This window comes from Tachypleus tridentatus, chromosome 4, assembly GCF_004210375.1.
Source record: "Tachypleus tridentatus isolate NWPU-2018 chromosome 4, ASM421037v1, whole genome shotgun sequence".
NCBI classification, from domain to species: domain Eukaryota; kingdom Metazoa; phylum Arthropoda; class Merostomata; order Xiphosura; family Limulidae; genus Tachypleus; species Tachypleus tridentatus.
In genome coordinates, this window is record NC_134828.1 from 57,941,217 (window position 1) to 57,967,674 (window position 26,458).

The window sequence follows — 26,458 nt, forward strand, 5'->3', positions numbered from 1 at the left end:
TAAAAGATTAAAGGCAGCTAGAATGAAAACTTGATGAAATTTCTTAATCACTTGTAGCACAAAAAACAAACCACCTGTTTGAAATAGGTGGAAAATTATAAGTTTTACGTGAATTAATATAAATTTTATATAATATAAAATATATAATATAAGTTTTTCAATTTAAAATTTAATTTTATGTGAAATGATATTTTTTAGGAAATGAAAGTGAGGAATAGATAATATAAAATTAATAGTTATTTCATTGTATATTTTATATGGTTCCAAAATTTCTAAATCTAACCTGATTTTGTAGTACTTTGTTTTGAAAATTAGGAAAATTACACTGATAATTATAATAGCAATAAACTTGTTTCCAAACACTATAGTACTTAATACTAGTAAGACATGTTGTGTTAGTATAACACATTTGACAGACCACCATTTGCAAGCAGTTTAATTGTAAATTTTTGTGCAGAAATTAGCATACTAGATAATCCATCTTCAGTCAGGCTACCGTTAACTAAAAATTGTGAAATTTAAAAGGAGTGAAGTAGGAATGAAGTTAGCCCAATATTTATCATCAGAAATATGATGGGTAATTTTGATTGAGACAAAATTTGACTGTTTGTAATAAGTCTTTCCTGGCTCATTGTCCTAAATATGTAAATGATATTAAAGTAAAAATATAATTTCCTACACAACAATAAATGATCACCATTACACCAAAGAGGCCTTGATTGTTTTTTAAAATAATAACTTTGGCAACTATATTTAGTGTTATAAATCCAATTCCACAACTCTTGCAGTAGGCAAATACTTCTGTCTTATGCTACTTTTAACTAATAGGAAATTTTTTTAAATTTTCAGTTTCAGTGAAGAAATTTGCTCAAGTAACACTAACTTCCCTTTTTCGAATTATGCAAAAATTAGTTTAAGTACCAATTAACTAACTTGTATGGAAGATAGCTTTCAAGATGTTGCATGTTATCTTCTCATTGAATCACATATGGGCTAGGCAGCTGAGCTGTAGAGTTCAACTTTCAATGGACAAGGATCTTGAAAGTGAGGCATGTTTCATGTGCAAGTTTGGTTATTTCATTGTATTTTATTTGGGTAAATAAAATCAGGTATGCTTTTAAGGTTCTAAAAGAACAGGAAAGGACATTGGAGTATTCAAGAATTAATATTGCAGTTTTGGTGATGTGTGACAGTAAGACCTTTTAATTTGATCACTTACATTGAGTGACTTGACTAGTTTTAGTATTTCAACTTCCACTTAGGGAAGTGAATTGTTTGTTTAAGCTCTAGGGAGGGAAGATTTTACTTTATGCAATATTTTGTTCAGGTTCTAATGTAGTTAGACTAATTTGAAATGCAGTTAAATTTTAATCTTAGTTTTTTCTAAATATAATTTTTGTATGTTAATTTTCATTAGCGTTTGATTTTCACCTCGGGTTTAGGGTTTAATTTATCTTAAAGTGGGGGTACACCCAATACAAACTTTTGAATAGTCTTTACTTTTATAAGTTTTACATGCTACATTACAAACTTGTGCTTTTGTTTGATATTTCTTTGACATGATTGTGAATCAATTTCAGGTGTTTTTTTTCCAGATCTTGGTTCTAGATTAAAGTCTGTAATTTAGAATTCTCTGGATCTTCAGTTAGCATGCCTGACTGCCCTATGGGAAAAACCATGAATTTTTCAGTGTAGTGAATGAATTATTATAGCACATTACTAGATAATTACAAAATACAAAATGCTTGTATAATTAGTAATAAACTTCTACTCTGCTGATTTAAACTTGATTAAAGCTATTCATTAATAAGCTGTCGCTTTTACAGGCTTCCTCTTTGTTATTTACTTTTGTAAGGATTTTAAATTGTTCTTATTTGTTTACTAGCTCATTTGCTGCATGGTTCTTAATAATAGGAAATAATGTAAATCTTTAAATTTGTACTTTTTTTATGTGGATCCAATATAGCTTAAATAATATTTAGGATATTTATATTCAAATACTATTTGAAGTTTTTAAATGTAGATATTCTACTATTAAACTTGAAACAATGTCATCTACATGAAGTCTCAGACACTTCTCAATTCAACTTGTGGATAATAAACAGAACTTAAATGACTGATTTTTTTATTAACCACTTTTATCTTTGCATAAATGCTATTTATCTAATTATAGGTAATGACTAGAGTTGCATTTATATTTTCTAAATCTAATTTTATTTATTGTTACTACACTGTACAGTACCTTTTACAGTTGTAGATTTAATTAAATTAAGGATTTAGTTTAAATTATAAAGACAGTGTTTTAATAATACAAGTTGTATTTTTACTTTCCAACAACCATAATTTTGTTTGTAAAGTTTAGTTCTTGCTTTAATTACATGTCTGGCTAATAACTTGTTTAGAAACTTGCTACTATATTTGGCGGTTTTAGTATTCTAATAAAGTAGGTAATTTATTAGAAATACATTTTTTGTAATTCTTTTTCTTTCTCTGGTATAATTTTACTGTTTATCTAATATTGTAAATACATTGAAGAATGACCTTTTTCTTTTCAAAATATACTGCTGAATAACGAAATTTGATTTAGCTTGTAATGCTAACAGTTGCTCTTATGCTTTGATTTTGTTTATCATAGACTCTATTCTACATTTTAGAATCATATAGTATGAAATGTTCTTTCAGTGATTTTATTTTGTAGTCTTTGTTGGTTGTATGTGAACACTAGCAACAAGGAACATTATAAACATTTGGGAGCATTACTGAAACGTATGTACTCTGTGCTTACTTGTTATGAACTGGATACCATGTTGATAAGTTATCTATTGCAGTGTGGTCATATCATTAATGTATTTCATGTTCATGGCCAGTATTTTGGGTTAAAGTTAAATCAGAGATGTATATTGTTCAAATTTATGAACAAGAAGTATGCCAAAGTGCATGTTTTGGCTCTTTATACCTGTAGGGTGCACTTCAGTAAAAACAATTTTATTTGCTTTATTTTGTGTATTGTTTTCTTGACTTGTGTGTAATGTTGATTAAACTTTAAATGATTTGTTGAAAGTTTAGCATAAAAATTATGCCAAAACACATCTGTTTCCATTTTTTTCCCTTCTTTACCCATATAAGCATTGAACACTTTTGCTCCTATATTTCATACCCTGTTCAAATGTTCTTGGCAAATTCTAACTTGAGAAATTCTCCAACCACAATGTGTTTTCTGTGTAGATACTGTATATAAGCACTTTAAGGTAATTTAATCACATTTTCTTGATAAAGCATTAGGCATGAAGTTCTATAAACATGAGTAATGCTCATTCACAGTTTGGGTTGTGACTTTGAATATGGTTGGTGTTTCTATAGTTGAATATTTGTTTTATATTTATTACTTCATTTTTTGTTTGTTTTAAGTTATTTTTTTGGTTCAAGTTAATGTTTCTGTTATAAAAGCCATCCAGACCTTATCCACTTCTACTCTCTCCTGTTTAACAGCCAGGAGAGGAATCACTCTTGGTCAGAGTTGTCTGTGATAGTGTCTGTATCTTTCAATGGATCATATCTTATATGAGGTCTAAGAGTGTCTTTGGGAATTTGAGGTGGCTTTTGCAAATTAGCTGGAACTGGCTGTAAAGAATTTTCTTTTCCTGGCTCCCCCTTTTGCTAGGATGGCCTCAACAGAAGATAATTTTGATCAGCCTACTCCAGCCTCTTGTTGTCAGTTTGTGCAAGTTTTTGGAAGGGTCATCTTGATTGCATTTAGTTCTATTCCTAGTGTATTCTGTATATTTGTTTGAGCTTTTGCTCTTCACTGGTATTCTTTGGTCTTGTGCATGCATTATTATATAGACAAATGGCTCTTTCTTGTACCATTCTATTAACTAACAAAACTGATATCTTTTAAGAACCCCAAAAGCAGACTTCCTTGTCAGATTGGAGAAATCCATTTTGTCACCAACAACATCTCATCTGGCTGTTTTTCAATACCCACTTCAATTGTGCTCTACCAGTCCCCCATCAGGTTTCAAGCCATGGAATGAGCTGTTAGGCTTTTACTTAAGTTTGTTTCTACTTTTTGTCTTTGACTGTTTCATTTCTGATACTTTGTCATGTCTTAGAGCCCTCAGATATTATGTGGCTTTTACTAACTCATTTTGAGGTATGGGAAATTGATTGTTCATTTACTGGAATTCTTCTAATTCAAGTTACTTCTCCCATTACTCTAATGAGGTGGTTTTGCAAATTAATTTACTTGGCCTGTGATGGATTATTGTGTGTAGCATTTCACCAGATTTGTCAAATCTGTCATTAACCTCTCAGTTGAATTGCCCTTTTGGAAGACAGAAGACTGCATTCTACATACCAGCTCACATTATCTCATTGCTTGCATGATCTGTTAGTTTCCTCTTCTGAGGGTTTTTTACTACCACCATTACTATTTTCACCATATTTGTTAGACTTTAACCAGAATTAAGTACTTTCCTCAATCATACTTTTATTTCCAGGGTCTTTTTCTTCTCTGCTGGATCCTACTGTGACACACCAGAAACCACTTCTATCATAATTACGACAGATTACAACAGGCTTTATTGAAATTGAGTGTTTCGTATGTCCAACTAGGTACTTACCAGATGGTGTTACCATATTATCAGACAGCCATTCATGGACTATTGTGAGTGAGACTAAAGGGAATACTGTCCATTACTGCAGATCTTCAAGATAGATAAATTCAGGTTGGTTTGCTTTTAAAAACGTGGAACTTGGATTCATGTATTTCACAGTATTCAATGAGTTGCTCCCCTCCAGACACTACTAATAGAACTTGTAAATTCTTAACACCACCAATTTCAAGTTTCTGGTGTGATGGATAGAGGCCTTTTTTTTCCAATGTGTTAAGGTGTGTTCCTTCACTCTTGGAGAAGAGAGCAAAGTTTGGGGCACAACTAGTTTGATTCCTGTATGTTTTTCAGATGTCTGGAAGAATGGCACTTGTCATATTTCAGGTTTGATGCAATGCTATATAGTTGGTGTGCTTGGCACTTTTGTTTGATCAATGTTGGTTTTATACATTGTTTATGGAATGAGGTCCACTATTTCCTCATTATGAAAGTAAAGAGTTCCCATCCTAGACCCTTGGTTGAGCGCAAGTTCCATGTTCTCACTGTGGAATATTATTTCTCCATCTATACACATGCTTTCTATGTGGATCATGCCTGCACTGGCCCCTCCATTTTTATAATGTGGGATTCCAGCTATATTGTTAGCAGAGGCATACATGTTTTGGAAATTAACATTTTCCTGAACTAAAAATGTATTTCCAATAATATTTAGTTTCACTGACACCACCCTACCTCCCCACTAAAAGTTGGTTTATGTCTTGAAAAGTAATTAAATTATCTTAATGACATTCCCATATACAGTGTCTAAATACAGTGCATTAAAGTGGTAGAGAAAGCATGTCCAATGCTAAGATCGGGAAAGAGTGGAAATTCTGTAATTTAGAAGTAGCTATATTGTCAGTGGAGGAAAGTATTATCAGAAATAAACTTTCAATTAACCCTTTTGGCGAGGTTGGTGACCACAGTCGACTTGAAGGCTCAGCGTGGCAGGCGACCTTCCTTTATTCCTGTTATTCTTATGTATTGAATTTAATATATGTAGTATTGGGTACAATCTCTGAATATTTCAGGGGCTTTTGTTGAGTTGTTGCCGAGATATCATGCTTTTAGTACTGATACCATAATTAGATGAAATATCAAGCATATATATTCAGCGTCATGCCAAACATTAAAAGTTGTTATTCAGCACTGAAAGGGTTAAGGAAAATATTAACTTGACAGATTTCTAACTTTATAAATACCAACATACACCTAGCTTAGAATATACTTTAATGTTAAAACTACTAATATAAAAGTTTATATTTTTTTCCTAGCCCATGATTTCACAGATCATAAGGTTTTTTTAACTGAAACCTTTGTTGTTGTATAGTCCCTCCTAACATCACAGCGTACCAAAATGAGGTACAAGCAGTTGAAAACGAAGAAATTGAACTATATTGCAAGACTGAAATTAGTTATCCAGAACCTGTCTACTGCTGGTTTGATGAGGTAAAATATTTCTCAATAAATTAAGATTTGTTTTCAAAGGCTAAAGTAGGAAAAATGAGCCTGTATGGAAAGTGGACACGTGTATATTGATCCAACGTTAAAAGATCTGTTTTAAAGCTAAACCAAAAAGAGTAAAACAAATTGTTTGTTTGATTAAGAGAACTTTCTATTTTATTATTACAAAGATGTAATAAAATTTCTTTTCTCTGTAATGCTGCTGTCTGTGTAATAAATAAGATGAAGCCACTCAACAGCTTCTGTATGTATCGTACTAGGCTTGCCTTATGAATTTCACCAATTCTTTCATTTCATTTTAAACAAACCAGCATTAGCTAATAACTGGAAGTTTAAGCCTTATTTACTGATGAATATTATCTTTTCTACAAAATTTAGTTAACTGAAATTAATGTGAAATACACAATTTTACTTTAATGGACTGTTCAGAGAGAGAGGGAGTTTTTGTTGGCTATAACACTAACATTTGGCTTCTAAACAAAATATCAATGTATGGTAACTTTAAGTAGTATATAAGTATAGTAACATCATTAAAGGTAGTGTAATTTTAAACAGAACACTGCATAAAGATGAAAAAGCATTTATACCATACAAATTCTGTAAGAATGTTTTTGTGATGGTGAAAGTGGAAAAAATGTTGATTAGGGTTTTTAGATATTGCATATGGAAATGCAAAGCTACTTATTTTCACATAAGAGATTCTGGCTGCCAAACTGACTCAAAATCAACCTTAATTTTACACAAAACAGAGTACTTCCTTAAATTGTCAATAATTTCTTAACAAAAAGCTTGCCCAACTTTAACACCTCTTAAGGCCTCTCGTAATCTAAACAATTTTTTGACCTCCTTTGTCCTTGAAGGGATTCATAGTTCAGGAGTAATATATGCGTTGTTGACTAGTTTTTTTCGCTATAAAACAAAGTGAGATTTTGGTATTCTTAATACAGCTGGTATGGGTATTAAAACTTTAATTAAAATAAGTTATTGAACAACTTTTCAACATTCTTAAGTCATCTTCACGTTTCAATACCCATACCAGCCATCTTGAGACTATATTTTTATTTCAAATGAGTTTCTTGTGATTGCAAAGTGAGGCTAAAGAGGACTTGTAAATGTGTTTCAAACAAATTTTTCAAACATCATTTCTGACAGTTTGTTCCATGTAGTATGATCTTTAACTGCTACACACATTATTGCTCTTCTGTTGCTTACAATTCTCATTTTGATTAAAATCTACTCATTTGATTAAGAATTCTAATTGTTTAGCTGATCCATTCAATAGCTCAAATGATAACTTAGTTTACTTAAAAATAGCACAAGGAATTTAATCCTCAAAATATCTGCTGTTTGCATACTGTTTACTATTTATGTTAAGGCATTGTATTTATTGAATATTGTATGTTATTGCTTATTACAATCTTGTATGATGCAAAGAGCTGTCACAAAAAAAAACTTATTTTCTTTGCAAAAGACATGAGAAATTCAGCAGTAATTAACAGAATTAATAGCAATATAAGTGGTATTTTTAGGTTTTTTTAAATTATAAGGATCCTGTGAATATAGTTGTAGGCTCACATTGGAGTATAACATAATTACTGACATTTAGAATTCAACTTGGTAATAAATATATCGAATTACTTTTTACATTAGTAATTATCTAAGTAGTAAGGAACCTGAAAGAAGTTTAATCCTTAAATAGCTTAGAGGACTATTTAAAAAAGCTAACACAATTAGTAATTATTTAGGTAACAAAATATGAAATATAATTCCAGCTCTTTATTGTACTTGTGTTAGCCATAAGTTTATGAAAATGTGCCATTCAGATTTTAATTTTCATAAACCTTTTGTTACTGTTTATAAGATATATCTCAGAGGTTTGTCAATGGTTAATTATAATTCAGCCTTATTGAGTAGTCTTCATAAATCTCTTGTGATATAACTTGTATTTGACTTTTTTAGAATGGTGTTAAACTGGGCTTCAAAGAAAGATTTGTAGTTCATGAGGTTAATGGAAGCACAACAATTTGAAGAAAGAGGATACAGGAAATTATACGTGTGTTGCACAAAACAAGGTTTGTGAAGATAACAGGAAGGTGCAGCTTATTGTCTTCTGTGAGTTCTGTTTGATTAAAAAAAAATCGACTTAGTGTAAGTCTGATCCATTCCTTTATAGTAGTACTACTGCAACAGATAAACACAGGTGAAATTTACATAATATTTCACTGTAAATATATCACCACATTCTTGCAGTATTCCAAATAAATAACTAGGAAAATATTTAATTCAAATATTAAATAGTAAAACAGTTCTATATTTTAGAATATATTTCTATATCACTTTTGATAAGTTGTAACTTTTAGATAGTGATTTTTACCATATTAAACATTTGCCTTTTTGTACTATATTTTTACTTATCCTTCTGAATGAAAAAAAAATACCATAAAGAACAACTTTTTCTATTTTGGCTAAAAGGTTTTGTCAGTAACCATAACTTTCTTGTTTTTTATTTTTGTTGTATACCACTGTAAATTATGAATTGATGTTTGTATGGAACATTTGTTGACAACTGAATACATTTGATTGTATATAAAATGAGTTTTAATCAATTGGTTCCAAATAATGCAAGTAAAAATATTACAATGGAGTGTTTGAGGTTAAATAATTTCAAATGCCTGAACTATGAGTAAAAGTTTAGTAGTATCTGGTTGCTTGTTTAATTTTGACTTCTTTTTAGAATCCAATGTCTCCTTCACCTATAGGATAGTCTAATTTTTAGCTTTACTGTGAGTATGATAAAAGATGGAATTGGTGTTTTCACTTTGTGTGCTTGAGTTATGCTACAACCTATTCTCTTAAATAGTTTCCTGATAGCGACCTACGTGGCATGGTTGTTAGTGTTGAGAATGAGATTTGGTGTTATATTAAAAGTATAGGATTCTCAATAAAGAGCTAAACACACATTGTAGTTACACACATGGACAGATACTGTTAATTATCTTTTTTCAAGATCCACATGTGTAAGCCTGTAATGGGAAGAAATTATTTGTAGCTTTCAGACACCAGAGTTCAGAGATCTGGACAGAGGTAGTTGTTAAACAGGTTTGCTGTTAGTGGAATGTGTAAGGTTGTTTGGGGAAGAGTTAAATCTTAACTTTGATTTTAGTTTGAGTACCAGAAGTTCAGAGGAATGGATTGTTGCATGTATAGAATTTGAAACGTTTCTGTTTTCTTTGAAATGAAGTGTGTTGTTGGATTGAATTTATAACTGAAATTTCAGATTTCTGACAACATTAAAATGTTCATGTTCATTTGCATTCACAGGTGAACTTAATTTTAACATAGCTCTAATTTAACTTCTACAAATTTTGCTAGTTGATCATTTTTGCAACAACATAGCAATTTGAATTAAGTTTTAACTCGTTTAAAATCTGTAAGCCAATTATTCTTGTGGAAACTGAAAATTGTTAGTTATTACAGATGTTAGATTTGACTGTGTGCTGATTTTGTCACACTGTTCAGAAAATTCACCACTAAACTGAGTTTTTTTATTATTACTTACTATATTATCTACCAAGAGATTATGTGCTTTTGAAATGAGATTAAACTTAAGATTTTCAATTCTCAGTAGAGGTGTAGGAACATTGTTTTAAAGATTGAATACAATTCTCTTAAGTTGCATGTCACTGCTTCCTTATGTGTAAGGGTGCGTACTCTCAGAATATAAAAGAATTGGTTCTGCATTCAAATTTTCTCAATGTCAAGGACATTTTGGACATGCAATGGGTGATAGTTATGTTATTCCATTACATCATGAAGTTGATTGGCATAGCTGAAAATGAGGTTATACTACTAGTGAAGATAGTTCTGATTCTTTAAAAGAGGCTTAAGTGAAACAGTGTGACTGAACTATTACTCATAATGTAGGTATTTGAAGGAAAAAATATTAGCTCTGAACAGTACAAAGTTTTTTACTTCAAAGGCTGTAACTTGCTTTAAAATAATGAACTGGTAAAAAAGCAAATAATCTATTGTTTAAAGATAGTCATACAATTTTACCTATTGTTAATGGTGTGAAACATTTGGTTGTATATTTTGTACTTTAAAACTGGTGTTTGTCTAAATTGAGATAGTCTTATTCTTAGTAAATTAATAGACAAAGTTGTGAAGATTTATCAAATGATTGTTTTTGAATTAGATTTCATGTTTACCACAAGTAAAAGTTTAATCAATACTATAACTTGAAAATCATCCTGCATAAGAGCCAGTGTCTGTCAAGTTGCATTTGATTTCTTGAAATGAGAGTTGCAAAAGCCAAAATGCATTTATCCAGATAGAATAGTTCTATTACTTTGTCCATTACAGTTTTATTTGGCAGGATGATGTACCATGAAATCCTTTATGTAGCGAGTGTAAAGACAGTACAAGATCACCTAACTTAGAGCCACGTGTATAAAACTTGTGGAAGTAAAACTATCTATTCAAATATAACATTTTCTGAATTAAGCTATTTTCTGTTATCTCCAATTTTTTTTAAATTAAAACAAAGCAAAAGCTCTCTAATCAACATTTTTTTTTCAGTTTTATCTATACATTTTATACTTTCAGTACATAGCAACAAAAGCATAATCTGATATTGCGATGAAAGTAATTGTTGGAACACTGATCAAAATGCTCTTCCTTTTTTACATGTTAGTTGTTAATCTTAATTTTGGTAAATTCCTTTTGTGAGCCAGTAAATGTTTGACTGCCTCAGCTGCACTTTTCTGTTTTTGTTAGTTAACATGTTAGCTCCAACATGACCACTGGTGAGTCATGATCTCTTTTACTTTAAAAGGGCCACTTGTTGGATGGGACACAACGGCTACACATACAAATGAGAATGGGACATCAGGACATTTCTTTTTTGGACCCTGGAAAGTATCGGCAAATATGGAACCTACATGTTAAGCTTGATTTGTCCAAAATTGAATTATTTCATTTAGCTATGATGCGAGAGATTATGGGTTGGGGGGTGATAGTACTTGTTATTTTTGACGAATTATACACTAGTTTTCTTATCTAAGTTTTTGTGAGGGTTTAATATTGAATTTCATAACATTTTTATTTTGCTTTGTAATTTTAAATGTTATGTGAAATGCTTAAATAAAAATTGCTTGTTTTATGAAGTTAGAACCATATTAAATTCTTTTCATCCATTTCAATCCACTTTAAAAGAAATTACATGAGATTGTAAAACATGTGAACCAATAATTAACAACAGTAGTGATAGGCACTAGTTCTAATACATTACACATGCTTCACATGATGAATCTTCAGAAATAGTTTTTGGTGTTTAATCATCAGTGTTTTATTTTTATTAAAATCAGTTACTCTTATTAAGATGTATCAGATATTTTAATCAGGCTTTTATTATAGCCGAACCAGAAATAATACAATTTGAAAATAAAACTGCATTAGAAGAAACAAAAGGGTTATTGGAGTGTCGTGCTTCTGGTGTTCTAGCTTCACAGCTGACCATCTTGAAAGAAGGACAACAGATTCAGTATGCAAGTGTATTCAACTATAATACACATAAAATAATGGATATTGTATCTATGAAATATTATCAACTTGTAAATGAGCTTAAATACCTGCTATTTAGTTATTTCAGTCACTAATTTGCTTTTACAATATGTATATAGGCTGATCATGTTTACTGAACTTGTTGCAAACTTAAATAGGTTATCTGCTACCATTTCTTCCACCCTAATGTTTATGTATCAAATTTCGATTCAATGAAAGGTGAATGAAACTTAACTTCCCAAGAAATTAATTGACAAATAATGAATATTTGGCTTTGATTTCAATCTTCTGATGCACAGTTTCTTTATGTAATTTTCTTCATTATTTAACTTCAAAAAAATCTTTAAGTCCTTATTTCTGTTGTTTCATGTTCTTCTCAGCAACGTTAGGCTATGTGTTTGTATTTGGTCTAAATAATATAGTTCTGCTGACCATTGAAAACAAGAACAAATGATAAATCATACATCTATGAATACTAACTTATCTACCACTGTTGTCTTTTGTTTCGAAACAACTTAAAATTTTTAATACAAATTTAGCACTAAACAAATCAAGCTGATTAAGATTGTTATGAAATTAAACTATCCACAAGTTCATTTGTTTAGCATTTAAACTTTCTTAATAATTAAAGAATTTTTTTAAAATAAAGATTTAAAGTTAATTGATTTGTCGTCATACATGGCTTCTTTTTTATTGTCATTGTCATCATGACTGTGGGATCATTGAGTGTATCTTGTGCAGAATAATGTAATGCATTCAATGCACATCATAATTGTGATCTACAGGGATCTGCCTTTATCATATTCCATGTTCAGGTACTGAACACATTCTTATGTCACCTTCACCTAGCTGGCCTAAATGGCTTCTGAGTAACTTTGAGGTCTACTAGATTTGACAGTAAGACACTAGGATTTTGTCTGTCTATTGTGTTTTCAAACCAGTTCCTTGTGATATTAGGTCTGCCTGTTGAGCATCAAGGTCTCTTACTAAATCTTGAGATGTCAGACTACATTTCTCTTCTCATACTGCAGACTAGAAAGTAAGCATCAGAGGTTGCACCCAGACTGCTGTTATGTATACTAATAATCTTTGTCCAGAGGATGTAGGATAACATTGATATAGCTCTTCCATTATTGGCAAAAGCTGTCAGAGAAGACTGCTTCTCCTAGTCCTTGTATTTTTAGTTTTTATCTGAACCATGCCTTTCTGGTCTTCACAATAAGAGGTTTTGGAAAGCTCCAGTATGTGATTATGAGTATCAAATACATATTAGTAATAGAAGTTGAACGTAAAAAGCACATTGAAAATATACTGTAAAGTAAAATATTTCTTAGCAATGAGAATAAACAAAACAAAGAGCAGTGGAAAAATTGGTTCTTATGTGAACAGATAAAACATTCACAATAATTATGTAATTTTTCACTTATTATTTTGCTCTTATGTTCCATATAATGATTATTATTAGCTACTGGGTTAGAGAAGAATCTTCTGATATCTGCAAGACCAAATACCAATAATTATTTTACACTGCACTTTAAAATCATACCTTTTGGCTTAAGAGCTTGCAGTGGGTTGTTGCTATCAACTAGGACTAGCTGTCATTTTGTAATTTACCAGTTCAAAGTTAAGGATAGCTATGCAAGTCCATCTTCTGGAACTTGCATTTTATTTAGCCCTCATACCTGTGTACATTTCAGGTCCTGTGTTTACCTACAAAGGACTCTCTCCCACAAGTATAAGTATTTAACTTGAGTTTTATAAAAGCCTGATGCTGGTGTGTGTGTGTCAAAATGTTAAGTGGAAATGATTCAGAGCAAGACCTGCCTCTTAACAAAGTGGATGGGTGTTCCCAGTTAAACTCTCACTGGCTTTCCTATGTTTACAGTAACTATTGCTCCTTTAATTTTTATACTTTTATACTTCAAATAAAGCTGATATGCTTTCATGAAATGAAAACAAAATTGTGGGAAAGTGCAATAATTATGAGAGCAGCTTTTATAAAAACAACATATTTTTCTAATGATAGTTGAGCAATACATTTTTTGGAACAAAATTATCTTTCATAAACTGTAACAATGATGAATAATAGCAAATAAACCCTTATAAGACTTACAACTTAAAATGCATTGTTTGAGATGCAGTTGTCAAAATATCTTTTGACACTTAAGCTATTATCTCTACATCTGTTTTTCACTTTATGCATTTTGGTAAAATTATCTGATTCCTCATGTTGGACTGGGACACTGGTCCCATCACCAAAATTGCTCCTTTTTTTTTCTTTTTTTTCTGACATTCTCTAATTTATTCGTTCATGATGATGCTGAAAAAAGATGGTCTTTTCTCTTATCTCTGGTAGTTCATTGATTATGCCATTGGCTTGGATACTGTTCCAAGTCAATCCATTGATGTATTTTGGCCACATCCTTTGCTCTAGTTTTCAGTAACTAAAGCACATTGCCAGTAATATCCATTTCTCCTTGAATACAGACTTGAGTAGCAGCATTCTGCCAATTTTTTATTGTGGTACATTTCTGAGACAACATTGCTGCAATGTTAACTTGCAGGTTGACAAGTAGTACTTTGCATGCTTTTCTAGTTTTTCATAACTCTTCATTGAGTTTCTGAAGTATCCAGAGCAAAATGATGCATATTTGGTAAACATCAAAAGATTGTGTTTCTGCCTTTGTTTGCAAAAGCAACAGTTGATCATTAGATGATTTGTGAATATTTGGAAAATATTGATGGTCGGCAAAATTGTATTTTTGTAGTTTGAATGCTAAGTGATGTGCTTTACCAATGGAAATTTCATCTGATGGGAGGTGAAAGTGCATCTTAATTTGGTGAATGCAATATGGCATAAAGATGTGGTTCCTGCATGCATGTCAGATGAAGTTGTTAGTGATGGTGGTCTTACACAAAATTCTGTTGCACTGCAGTCAGGTGACAACCTTACATTAAGCAATAATGATTTTAGTTTGGTGATGACCCTACATGAGATACTATTGCATTATGGGTAGTGGTAGTTGAAACCCTACAGAAGATGCAGCTGCATTGTAATGCAGGGATTGTGGCCGTCCATCAAATATGTGTAGTTTTGTGGTGACAACATTACTAAGATCACAGATATTGGGAAGCATCACCAGACCCTAATGGAAGGTGGATAACAGATGTTTTCAGCAATAATATGTACAATAGGATCTTCAGGTATTCTTTTGAGAGATCTGAAAGGGTCTGGCTTTAGGATATCTTTTGGAAGTGGCAATGTTCATTTTGAGAAACTGTGATGCAGACTGTAGTTTCATAGGAACTGTGTGACTATGCCTTATGCAGAACAAAAAGCATTCAAGACAATTATAGCAAAATCTCTAATGAAAGTTAAAATTTGTAATAATATTGGCAACTTGCTGAAACTCAGCATTATTTGTTATTTAGGAAGCTTAGTTATTAACTGTGAAGCATTAGAATAATGAATAGCACAACAGTTACTAGTTGGTAGTAACTAGTAACTGCCTTTCCTCTAGTCTGACTTTTAAATAGGAGGTTGCTAGTTCCATGCAAAATTCCAAAAACAAATAAAACTTTACAACACTAAATTATTCATTTATTTTGCTTCGTTTTTTAAATAATCCTGTTAATTCTGTAATATGTTTGCTGCTAAGTAACAGTAGTATAGATCAAGAGAAGCTGTTGTAAAGTTTGTATGTTGTTTTATTATAATTAACTTTAAAGTTGTCTTTTCCCTTTTTTTAGTAAACTTTAAGAACAAACCAACTTGTCTGTTAACTAATCATAAAAAAATATGAGAGCTGTGATAAAATGCACAACTGATTATTACAATAACCCCAAGTTTGCTTGTAAAATGACCTGACTGTAAAATGATTTGTGCAAGAACTTGTTATATAATTGGGTAAACAATACTGCACCAGTGACAATCAATTATGAACATGTAGCCTGACTACTCACTCTTAAAAGCATAATTTTAAACAGCTTAAATATAAGGAAAAAAGGCAAACCTGGGTGGGTGTTTGTTTTGCTTTATAATATTACAAAAGCATTGGATACTAGTTCAACTGCAGTCTGGAGATAGCACTTACTCTTCTTATGGTATGGATGGCTGTGACATTGCAGACTGTAAAAATATAGATGAGAAAGGAGTGAAAGCAGCTGCAACAAAAGCAACTTTACGAATTTCTTGTCCGTATTCTTGTACAGATATTTAAACAGTTTTTAGCATTGAAATTTTGCAGACTTAAAGCAGAGTGACTGAAGGGTTATAGTTGCATATAAATTTAATTACAATTTATTGTTAATATATGCCATTCAGATAATATTAATTTTCAATATCAGCTTGTCTGTTACATGACATCTGCACTTCAAGTTGCCTATTTTAGATATTTTTTCTGGTGTGTCATTAGGTGCAAATCTCAAGTAGCTTATTTCACTTTTGACTGACAATTGTACAAAACTGTTATAAAATAATCTGCCATTCTTAAAGCTCAAGAACTAGTTCATGAAGCATATGTGCAAAAAATTTATAATTGTCGATAGCACAACAACCAAACACGTGAAATTCCTCCACAAGAAAAGTATTTTGAAAGGTGATGCCTATCTTGAAAGGTGAATGATAACTTTGAAAGTCTGAAACAATTGATTTTGATGGAGAAACTTAACGTGTTAAGAATGCCACTTTTTTGATAGGAAAATTTAAACTTTGCAACAGATTGTTAAAATGGCTAGTTTTGCCTTAACTTGCATAGATTCAACAAGCTCACAAATATAAATTTTTCTCTTCACAGAAATGAAAATAGTAGTTATTTGCAATTTCAGTATTGGTCCCAAGTCTTCCTTTGCTTCTGTATCTGGTCGAAGTTGCCAGTTAAGTCCAGAAGTAGGTATGAAGTCCAGTCAGATATGTTATAATGATCCTGTTTGTTTTCAGAGTTTAACATTCACAAATTACAATAATGAAAAAGAATAAAACTGTTACCTAATGCTCTTGTTTACTTGTATAATTCATTGTGGGTCTACATATGTGATAAGTTTGTCATTTGTGTCCATTACTAACAATAGATCTAATCCCATGCCTATTAAAATTCTTGGATACTGGGGCTACTCTGTTGCAGGAGACACTGCTTTTTTTCTATTGAATCAGTCACAGGGGAATTTATTTTAGCTTTGGACAGTGAAGGTGGCTTTAAGTATGTTACAGCATGAAGTTTATTTACAATCTGACTCAGTCTTGAGATTTCTTACTAAAAGTGTTTGGCATTCTTTGTCAGTTAAGGGTGTATCTTTACTACTGGGTAATGGCAGGTAGTCAGATGATGAGTTGCAAGTATGGTACATTTAAGTGTCACAGTAAAAGTTGGACTAGGCTGATTGGTTTTCTTTCACCTCTCTCCCAAAACTTGGTCCTTCTGTTGTTAATCTTCCATCTGTTTGATTGCAAAGAGGCAGTAATTGATTGTATGATTCAAACAGCTGTTTGTTCTTTTTCAAAACCTTTACACATTTCCTGTATTATCCCAGGCCCATTTCTGAGCCTTTGTGCCTGCTGGCAGACAGGAGGCCAGATTTAAAGATATATCTTTAATATGTATCACTCTTTTTAAACTGCACTAATCTTCCCTGGCCTTGTACACATGTTTAGTAGTTCCAACATCAAAGCCAAATGGAATTTTGAATTACGTTCACAACTGTCATCTCTTCTACCACCAATTCCAAATTCTCACAGGAGATTTGGAAAGGCATTGCTAGGTATACTTATGCTCTCTTTATCTTGCTTTCTCATGTACATGAAGTTGTTGATGTATGGACCATTGCCAGTACTCTCAGATGGTGCTTTTCTTATCTTTTCATCACTTGTATTTTACCCTTGCAATTGTGGCCATTAAGTCTTTAGCACAGTGATTGCCTCTTTCCTTTTAAACTGCCCATTTACACTGGTGGAACTTAAGCTCTCTATTCATTGGTCTTGTATTACATTGTTTGGACCTGATGACATTCTCTGCGAGATGCTACGCCATCTCTCTCCTGCCTCTCTTCTTCTTCTGGTTATTTTTAACTGGATATGGCAGGAGAACATTTTTCCTGATGATTGATGCAAGGCTATTGTCCTTTATTTTTCTAAGCCTGGGAAAGATACCAATATTCCTACTAATTATCAGCAAATTGCTTTGAATAGCTATCTTTGTAAGGTCTTAGAGAGAATGGCTAATGCTTGTCTAGTTTTGTTCCATGAATCAAACAACCTCTTCTCACCCACCTGATGTGGGTTCTGTTGACAGAGCTCCACTGTGGACCACCTCATTTGACTTAACCTGAATCAGGGAAGCCTTCTTCAAATAAGAGTACATCTTGTTTTTGACTTCCATTCATATGAGTTACTTGGCCACTTATTCATTCTTATTTGTATTATTTTCACATGACTATTGATTACACAACACTGTGGATTCCACCCTTTCCCTTTTTTACACAGTAACATGGAATCCTTCAATGCTGTGCCTTGAAGGTCATGCTTTTCAGCATGATAATCATTGATATTACTCAACATCTTCCTTCTACAATTGCAAACAGCCTCTTTGTTTGACAACTTTTGCATTTCATGTTAGAAGTTGGCTTTCAATAAATCTTGCGTTCTATAACTGACTGCTCTCTGTTGCCTGTTGAAATGGATTGCAGCAAATGGTGTTACTATATCTTTCTCCCAGACCATGGGACAAACATCACTTAGAAATTAGGTGGAACTCTATTGGGAAGTAAACCTTGTTGGTGGCAAAACTTCTTGACTCTTTTATTGTAAACTTGCTTTTGTTTCTCACATCAAGCACCTTTTGAAATGTAAAAGAGCAGTGAACATCCTCCATGCCCTCTCCAACCTGTTGAAGTGGATCAATGTTTTGTATCCTCAGTATCTACTGTACCCTCATTCGATCCAAACTTAATTATGGATCTCTGATCAATGGTTCTGTCGGTGCCTTTGTCTTAAAGATGTTGGACCCCCTTTGTTGTCTGTGGGTTTAGCTCTGCACAGTGGCTTTCCACATTTCTCCAATCCAGAATTTGTGCACAGCCCCAGAAATCCTCCTCCACATCATCTCTGCTGTTGTTAACTTTCTCTACATGTGCTACCAAGCTTTAATTCTTACAGAGCATCCCACTTAAAGTTATCTTCCTACCTGAGGAGGCTATGCTCTTTTGTAATAGATGGTCTTTTATTCCTTCCTTTGGCTCTCATATCCAGGTGCAGCTGGCTGAATAGAGCCTGAAATTGAATAATATTTGCTATCTCCAATAATCAGCCCATCCAACTGTGGCTAATTACCATACCCACTTGTGACCTTTCCTTGAGTCATCTGAGGAAGGTAGATACTCTTGATTAGAGGTATGATCTTCTCTGCCAAACATTTCCTTTTTCTGTTTATTACAGAGGGTTCAAAATCAGGTGCCTTTGTGGGGTCTGATGTTTTGTTACAGCTCAGAGGTTCCTCTTTATAGTTTGTGTTCTCTATCAAATTATGTCATTTCTTTTGCCCTGGATCACACAAAAGCTTTGAAGTACATCGATTGTACTACTTACACTGACTGTCTAAGCTGTCTGCTAACCCTGTAATTACTTAGTCTTAGTTCTCACCCTTTTCTTGTCAATATTCAATGACAGTTGGCCCATTTTTGTTTATCATCTGTTTCAATCCAGTTTTTATGGATACCTGGCTGTCAGTATTTGTGGAAAAGAGCTTGCTGATACTGCAGCTGATTCTGTCTGCTCTGATGCTGTCACAGCTGTGCTTGCCCTACATGTGAACTAGTGGTCTCCATTCAAGGCTCAGTTGTGTGGTAGTTGGATTAAGGTGAACAATGTCATAAGCTTTACCAGATTAAACCTACTGTTACTCTCCAGCCACCTTGTTTCCATAAAATTCAAAAAAAGAAAATTGTTGTAAATAGGATATGCATTATTTTTAGTTTTTAAACTCATCTGTCTTTTAATTAATACCGACCCATCAGTGTGTAGATTCAGTCACACTTGTTACAGTTGCACACTTTTCACTGTCATGTCTGTAAGCAGCAGCACCATTGTAGAAATTTTTTTCAAGCATATACCTTACAGTGGACGAAATCATAAACAAAGGTGACATTGGCAGATTTGATATTTTTTGTTTTTTCTTTTGGGCCATAGGCCTTTTTACCTGATTTTCTTTTTAGTTCTAACTTTATTTTACAATTTATATTTTACTTTCACATCTTTAGCAGTTGTTTGCATATAACCCAGTTTTGTGGAATATTTAAAGATGACATACTCATGAACAGGTCATATTCAGCTGATATTCCCATTATCGAGAAGTGGGTTATTTTATACCAAGTTATGCATTTAGATATTTTTTACAATGCAGCTCAACATACTTTTAAAAACTGTCTTCACTTTTATTTTGCATAAAGCACAGAACTGGGAAAGGATTACAGTGCAACAAAATAAGTTGTTTTATGTGAAATTAAATTTTGTTGACAAATTTATCAAACATGTACTTTTGGGGGGATCTTAACATAAATATTCAACCTTGTTTTAAGTAGCTTTCAATTCAAAATAACTACAGTAAGTTGTAGGATTTTTTTGCCATTAATTAAGTCTATAATCTCTCTCTTACTTAAATTTTACCAGAGCTTATAAAATATTTAAATTTAGAACCTTTATAGAAATTTTGCTTTTGGAAAGGAGTTAAAATATTGGTTTAAAAAAATTCATCTCTGTATTTGTAGTCATTTTTAAAAATGAAACACATTATTTTTGAATAATTTTAATTTGTATCATGTAAAAATAAGACATTTTGAATGAAACTAACTTTTTCAGCAAAAATGAATTTGTTCAGAAGACAAGGGAGAATCCAAAAAATTCAAATGATGGAGAAGTAACTAGTGAGAACACACTGATGACTAATCCCAGTCAGTAAGTGACAGTAACAAAATTTACTCTTTTGTGGAATTTCTTTGTTGGAATATTGTACAGTATGAAATTTAGTGTGATGTAAAGTCTGACAAGATGAGTTAATGTGAATATTAAAGAACTAAGATAAATATTCAAATATGAATCAATATTCCATGAAGGATGAAGTGAATGTACTTATGGCACAAGCATTCTAAGTTGTTGAAATGATCAGGGAGCTAAAAAACCTGGAAATTAAAATTATTAAAATTTGTTTAGTATTTGTTATTTGGTCTCCTAGGACAATTTCCACTAGTTAAACAAGTTATTTGAAGAAAAGAAATCCAGGTTTCTCATTTTCCTTTGCAAATAATTATAGTAACTAAATGTGTGTGTATTTGCTTCTCAAGTCTTAGTACGTGTGCCCTCTCACAACATCAGTTATTTTCTACAAAAGTCAAGGAGCTAGTGGAACATTTTGCTTTAGGTTATTTACATTTAGTTTTTCTTTTTAGTGTGTGGAAATAATCAGTTCTTACATAAAGCTACTAAGTTTGTATTTTAACCATGTTAAATGTTTGTTTATTTTATGATCATATTTATAAGTATAACTACCAGAATGTGTATTCGCAGCGTATGTGTATGAAGATGGTATTTGGGCACGTACTTATAAAATTTGCTGTCCTCTTATTTTAAAGTTGTAAATTTTCGAACGTGGTTTTAAATTTACCTTAGTTTATAAAATTATAATAACACAAATGCAGTAAGCGTAACAAGTAATTAGTTTACAAAAGAATACTGGAAATTACATTAATACTTCGGTTACCTACGTCACGTATGTGTATAAATATACATATTATTAATTAATCATAAATGTTTAAATTTCAATTAGATTCCATAAAACATAAAAAGTAAGTGAGAAATGCATTGAAAAACATTATTTCTAGATACTTTGCTCGTGCATAGAACAACAGCACGTGCGTTTCTAAGCCTTATTTAGCCTTGTGGATAGAGTGTGGAGATCATTTTTGTAGGCTTCAAACATTAACTTTTTAAAAATGAAAAATATATCAAATTACTGAATTAATATCCTCAAAATCCCTGTAATTTAGTACGGTCTCTAAGTAAAGTATATATGGGTTGAAAAAATCCCATTCCTTTTCAGAGCAACGACTTTTTCATTACACATCTACAGTTTCGGCAACATTCTTTCTTTCGCTTTTGAGGCGGGAGGTTCTTATTTTATATTTAGCTTGTATATATTTCATATTCGAGTTCTAAATCCTCCGGTACTTGTAAATATTACATAATGGGCGTAATAACTAGAAATTGAGCAGTAAGACAACTGGACGTGTTATGTGACACAATAACCGATACTTTTTTTCTATATATTTTCTTCTAAATTAAGAAATTAACACGTATATAATTTTAAAATTCAAATAATAAACTACGTTTTGCTGCCAATCTCATTGACTTAAGTGGTAAACATGTTATTTAGCAAAACTTTTGAAAATAACACTCCAAACGTCGTGACACGTGCACGTTAACCTACATTTAAAGTTTTTATCTTACAAACAACCACATTTTAAAGAGAGAAAATATATATAATCTATACTCTTGGATAAAAAGAAATTCATAAATGAACAGAGACAATGGATGGAACTTAAAAGTAAACTACCATTCAAGAAACAACATATTATACCAAAAGGTCTGAAACTATTTAGCACTTCCATATTCTGGAGTATCACACAGTCTCAAAATATATTTTTAACACTGTCTTTTATCCTTTCCAATTATTATTGTTTCTTAACAGCTTCTATTTTCATTCTATTTATTTTTAAAGCTCATCATAAAATATATTATAGTCCTCACTATTTTTGTATCTCATAAAATAGTTATATATGTAATATGTTAGTGTAGCTACATAGTTAGTATTACAATTGTGCTTTAATGTTAGAGCAACAACAAACCAAATATAATAATACGTATAATCATACCATGTTTCTCCGAAAATAAGACAGGGCTTATATTAATTTTCACTCCAAAATATGACACTAGGGCTTATTTTCGGGGGATGTCTTATTTTGATATATTAAAAAAATGAAGTTACAAATTAAAACTATTAAACTAACCATTTAAAATAAACTATTATTAAACTATTAAACTAACTGGTTGGGAGGTATGCCAACTGGCATTAGTTACATCATATGTATACAATGCCAAAGATGTATTAAATTTTACAATGTTAATTTCAGAATAGGCATATAGGAGGAAAGAATTTACACATGTTACAGGTGAATGTATGGACCTTCAGAACAAAAGAAACACCTGTGTAACAACACAGCTAATTTATAAAATATATACACTATAATTATATGTATTATTATATATTATTGACAATTTTTTTGTTTATAAGGTAACAGCACAGCTAATTAAGCATCTATTTTGTTTCAAATACTACTACTACATTGTACATCCTATATGTGTGAATGTTATATATATTAAATATAAAATCATTTTTACAGTGTCACATTATTGTGCAGTATTATATATATATATAACAACTTTAAAGAGACATACACGGTTTAGCAATTTTTACATAAATTAATAGAATAAAATGTAAATGTATGATAAGCTCAGGGCCTCATACATAAAAGGAAGACATTATGCATAACATTTTTAATAGTTTAACTGATCACCAAGTATTTCATAATAGTAACTATTTTGGTATACACACACAAAGTATTCATATTTGCTCTTTTTGGAGTTCTTCGAATTATAACATTTTGCAATAATAGAAAAAGAATTATTGCAACATCCAGTTTTGATTTTAACATCCATATAACAAATGAACTACTGTAGAAAATTGTTCATCATTATTCTGTCGAAAATGCAGATTCATTACTAATGCAAGAATAAAATAGTCTTCGTCAATTCATGACGACGGAAGACCTCTCTGTTATTGATATATCGAACAACCATGGTGATGCACGAGTATTTTGTAAAATAGTCTACTGATCAACCTGACAAATTGTGTGACGTGATGATCTTCCTCCTGTGGGTCATGATCAGCACAATGTTCAGTCATCTCACCGAAGACAGACAGACGAACACTTGAAAGGGCATCATGTTAGAATTTGTAGCAGTTTTGCGATAGAATCAGTTTTACTTTTCATCTATTGCTTGCATACTTTTTAATAGTTTTGTACTTTTTTAGCTTGTCTTTAACTGCTTCAAGCTGATCTTCCACTGGGACAATTGAACAGTATGAATGCTCGACACATGATTTCTTTTTCTTGGCAGGTACCGGATATGATTGCTTGATTTCAGGAACTCGTTTTCTTGAAAGTGGTCTACTTTGTGATTGTACAACTTGCTTATATCGAGGATGACCTGGGATGATGGTAGGCACTGCCAGAGGGTTCAGTTTAGACTTTAATATGTCATGTTCTTTTATGTCTCTTGGGTGCACTCCTGGAAATAGATGAAAATTATTTTTTAAGCTAAGCAGGTTTTCACAAAAAAGGCCATTGGTTGTTAGTTGTTATCTCATTTTTTAAACAGAGCGAAAATTAAATATACGTGTCCTGTAAACAGTAACAAACATAGGCAGTCATTATTATATATTTTATATATGTTATACGAGAAGTCGTAAAGTCATTGAGTTTATTTTTCAAAAATAAAAATATGAGTTTTCTTTTAAAAAAAGATTAACAAGTATTGACAGTAGATTTATACCTCTCATTTTGCCAGAAGGTTTTTACTGCGCACCCTGTGATGCCTGAAATTCTTCACGACTTACATTCTTCAATCATTGTTGACGAACTGCTTCATCAGAAGGGAACCTAAAAATAAAATTGTACTGTAACTGAGTTTAAGGATACACTTTCTGACATCTCTCTGCTACATCTATTTAAAATCTTCTTTTCAAATTTAAAATTGGACAAGAAAAAACAGCATTAGGACAAGAAACGTGCTTAGTCTGCGCCTAATTTCCACAAGCGGCCATTGTCATTCATGATTTGGCTGCTTGATCGCTTATTCATACCTAAATACTGGTATATGTAATACCTCAGTATACATCAGTACCATATCAAATTCATTTCTGACGTCCAATACCTTAATTAGCCCTACGGTGTATAGCCTAGTAGATCTAGTAGAAATTGATACATTACAATACAGTTTGGCCCTTTGGGCCTTGACAGATGCAAAGCAGACTATAATTTGCAACTGCTCGAGCTTCAAAGCTTTCATTTTGAAAGAAAAGTTCATAAATATAAATACTTACTCATGGAAGGAGATTCCTGAGGCCTTTTTACACTTATTTGAGCAATTAAAACAATAACAGCTCTCGAGCATTGTTTGAGAAGTTGGCAATTATCCGTCAGTGATGGCTCGGCATGGTGAAGTGGGTTAAGGCGTTCGACTCGTAATCTGTAAACAAAAATAAAAAATGAAAACGCGAACACTTATAGCTGTCTTTTAAATAAACGTTTTGAATTATTTTTATTGTATTCACAGACTGACAGAGAGAACACTTCTAAATCAGAAGGTCCGACATAGTCCAGTTATTAGGGTGCTAGACTCGTAATCTGAAAGTCGCAGGTTCGAATAATCGTCACACCAAACATGCTCTCATTTTCAATCGTGTGGGGGTAATGTTACTGTCAATCCTACTATACGTTGGCAAAAGAGTAACCCAAGAGTTGGCGGTGGGTGGTGATGACTAGCTGCTTTCCCTCTAGTCTTACACTGCTAAATTAGGGACGGCTAGCGCAGATAGCCCTTGAATAGCTTTGCGCAAAGTTCAAAACAAGCAAACAAACTGTCAGTAACATTCGGATGTATTTTCCCGTTTTGACAATTGCGGCGACTTTCCCATGTCGTCACACAGTCACGTGATCAGAGCTCTCTGTTTATAACTGTGCATATACTGTAGAACACACGTTACGTCAAACTATTGATTAATAATAATAATACATATATATCTGGAGTATAAAGGTAGATTTTGATTAAACTTTGCAGAATGGACGACAACTGCGTGTTGTGGAGACACAAGGACAAAGTGTGTAATGTAGTTTTTCTAAATTTTTATCAAAATGTGTAAATTCCTACTGTATACAGTACAAGTTTTGAAATAAAACATTGAATTTGAATATACTAATAGTTTCATTTTACGTTCACTGACTGATAAAGTATATTTTAGTACAACTTTCATAGTAATATTAATTGTTAGAACAGGGACGATGTTTCGATCACTGTTGCCATCATTATAAAGAAGACAAGTTTTTATAGTAAAGAACGTTTTAGTATTTAAATCAATACTAAAAATCTAACAACGTATTTAAATTATAGAACTGATTGTAGTTACTTATTCATGTAAATATTAATGTATCTCAGAACAGTTTTACAACAGTGTTAACACCCACATCAGCCGTCCTGAGATACATTTTTATTTTAAGTGAGTTTCTTGTCAAATAAATATTAATCCCCATGAATTTTAAAATATTTAGGTATAGTTAAACAAAAACAATAGAATGACGAATCAATATAAAATCTGTATAATATTTCATGCAAAATACATAAACTAAGGAACATACGAGGAAGAACTATCAAAGATATATAGAGACATGTTTGGGAGTTTTTTAACAATGAGATTGTTTGATTTTATAAATAAAGTTTCTCCGATTTTTCTTCTGTTTGTGTCAGGATCACGTTTTAGTTCTGTGATGTTCTGTTCAAAAAACTGTTTATTTTTAATAATATTTTCATGGACTTGGGAAAGTGTTTATTGTTGTTCTTTTGGCCTGACATTCAAGTATGTGTGTGTTTTTAATGTATTAACAGGTTCAATAACTAC

General features: G+C 31.9%; 2 long non-coding RNA genes across 3 annotated transcripts; one reads left to right on the forward strand and one right to left on the reverse strand.

Moving 5' to 3' along the window:
- The first annotated feature begins 2,668 nt into the window (after positions 1 to 2,668).
- Positions 2,669 to 11,284, forward strand: LOC143248348 (uncharacterized). 2 transcript variants are annotated; one of them, XR_013026930.1, is made up of 4 exons: positions 2,669 to 2,766; positions 5,983 to 6,101; positions 8,076 to 8,228; positions 10,951 to 11,284. It is a non-coding gene; the product is annotated as an uncharacterized LOC143248348 (long non-coding RNA). The 2 variants fall into 2 exon arrangements; XR_013026929.1 differs by having other exon boundaries at positions 8,076 to 11,284.
- Positions 11,285 to 11,499: 215 nt separating this feature from the next.
- On the reverse strand, positions 11,500 to 22,726 carry LOC143248349 (uncharacterized). Its single transcript, XR_013026931.1, has 3 exons — positions 22,596 to 22,726; positions 15,692 to 15,807; positions 11,500 to 11,634 (listed from the first exon to the last, which is right to left on the reverse strand). It is a non-coding gene; the product is annotated as an uncharacterized LOC143248349 (long non-coding RNA).
- Positions 22,727 to 26,458: the final 3,732 nt, after the last annotated feature.